Source organism: Carlito syrichta, unplaced genomic scaffold (genome assembly GCF_000164805.1).
Source record: "Carlito syrichta isolate Samal-C Ts95f unplaced genomic scaffold, Tarsius_syrichta-2.0.1 Scaffold301892, whole genome shotgun sequence".
In the NCBI taxonomy this organism is placed as follows: domain Eukaryota; kingdom Metazoa; phylum Chordata; class Mammalia; order Primates; family Tarsiidae; genus Carlito; species Carlito syrichta.
This window is the reverse complement of record NW_007245988.1, coordinates 491,943-494,096: the sequence shown is the minus strand read 5'-3', so window position 1 is coordinate 494,096 and position 2,154 is coordinate 491,943. Positions and strand designations below refer to the sequence as shown.

The following is a 2,154-nucleotide window of genomic DNA, read 5'->3' as shown; positions in this document are numbered from 1 at the left end:
TTCCTTCCATTCTAAGGGAACAGAAAAGTTTCCACAGCAGGAGGGGACTGAAGGGGGGTTGCCCCAAGCCCGTTTCTGTAGTGAATAGTGAATCAAGCTAACACTGACTCAGGCCACATCTGCTTCCTCTGTCTGAATAACAGCTATGAAAAGTGTTTACACACTGTGGGTGATGTTAGGGTTGAATGAGAGAGCAGCGCCTACCACACTAAAGTGGAGTGGAGATGTGCTCTTATGCTCCGGGGTCCTCACGAGTGAACCTCCTGTCAGTCTAGGACAGTAAGACGAGACAGTGGACTCTTCCTTGCCATGTCCCTAACAAAGACAAAGACGTGGATTTCAGTGTCTCTTCCTCATAGATCGAAATAGCAGCAAGCAGATGGTCACAGCCCAAATTCCCATGGTGCTGACCTGGCTGGAGAGCCCCCTCAGAGTCCATTTGGTCCTACCGGGACACCCAGGGATGATAAGCAACTGGCCTGAGGGACTTCTGGTTGTCCCTTGTCAGCCAAGAGAAGTGTCTCACTTGTGCCCACTCTTCTTCCTTTAGAGGAAGGCCAGTAAACTATGGCCTGAAGGTCAAATTCCGCCCACCCCCCATTTCTGTCAATAACTTTAAAAACATCTCTGTTTGTTCATGTTCGATCTGTGGCTGCCTTCACACTGAATGGGGCAGTTGAGTAGTTGCAACAAAGGCTGGGTGACCACCAGCCTTATATATTTACTGCTGTTCCAAGCCACGAATGGATGGGTTGGGAAGGGGTCCCCTTTGCAGCTCTGAGTTCTGAAATATCGGTGCCCCAGAGGCACTGTTCTAACCCTGACTGGGTTTTCTTGTAAATCCATTTTTCTTCAGGCTGCAAAATCAGCTCTTATTGAGAACTGTAAGGTGAGGGACTTGGGCCTTCCGGAAAAATGTCAAGGGGCTTGACTGGGGATTGTAGAATTTAGAACGATGAAAGGAAGATTGGGAACCCATGTGATGGGAAGGAGGAGCTCTCAAGAGACAGGAGAATGGCTGGAGAGCAGAGGAGGGGCTGTGGGAGGCAGATGGAGTGGGTGGGCAGGAGCATGTTGGGGCCCCAGGCAGAGAAATGTAGACTTACTGTGGGGCTGTTGGGTGCTCTTGTGTCTTCTGGAGAAGGGGGGTTTGAAAAGCAGTATTGTAGAAGGCTGCCCTAGAAGTTTGAAGGAGTCTGACTGGGAGAGAGAGCAGATTCAGGTCCCCAGAGAAAAGCGATCTAGAAACCTGTATGTGAGGCCTCACGGGCTAACTGGAGGGCCAGGGGGAAAGCAGAGAAGGAGAGGAAAGGAGCAAGAAACTAAAATGAGTCGGGCCGACCGTCACATGGAAGAGAAGAGTCTTCCATGACGCAAACGGCTCGTTTCAATATGTCTCCTCAACTAGTCTGTGAACTCCTCTAGGGGAACACAGTGCCTAGTATGGTGCCTGGCACACAGAAACAGACAGCAGTAAGTATTGGTTGAAGGAAGAAAAGAGGTGTGATTGACAGGAGGGGTGTGATGACAGGAGGAAGGTGATTGACAGGAGGGGTGTGATTGACAGGAATGGGGAAGGTGGATATTGTGACTAGCGGGTGCTCACATCCAAAATGCACTGAGCTTCAGGCAAGGCTGCCTGAATATTCGTCCTTTGCCAGAAAGGCAAATTAGCCCTAAGCAGTGAAAACACATGTAAATACTGTGCCTGGAATTTTGTCATAAGGAAAGGCATCTTTGTTGCAGATGCTTAGAATCGATTCCTGGGGGCAGGGAAGACCAACTTACCTTGACCACCTGTGGGAGGTACTCCTAGTGAGTTCATAGGCAGCCTCACTTGGACAGCAAGATGTTTTCCAAGGCTGTAAAGGTTCTGCTCGCACCTCTCCTTGTAAGTAGGATGTGTGGTGTGGTTAGTGTCTTACATTCCCTTCTCCCATCCCTTGAAGCTCTGCTTTTTTTTTTTTCTTTTTGGAGTGGTTTGTACATTTTTTCATTTAGCAAATGCCTAACAATTGTTTCTGATTTTAATTTTTTTTAACGTGGGTAAGTTCAGGGACTAACTTCTATCCGACTTTATATGCACACAGTGACCCTTGCTTTAGTGTGTATCCGCGTGTCCTCTCTCTCTCTTTTCCTCTTTCCTCTTTCTCC

At 48.5% G+C, this 2,154-nt stretch overlaps 1 protein-coding gene across 1 annotated transcript in view; it reads left to right on the top strand.

The window, feature by feature from the left end:
* The window catches only part of PPM1H (protein phosphatase, Mg2+/Mn2+ dependent 1H), a 188,592-nt gene that overhangs the window by 109,144 nt on the left and 77,294 nt on the right, over positions 1-2,154 (top strand). The window lies entirely within an intron of this gene.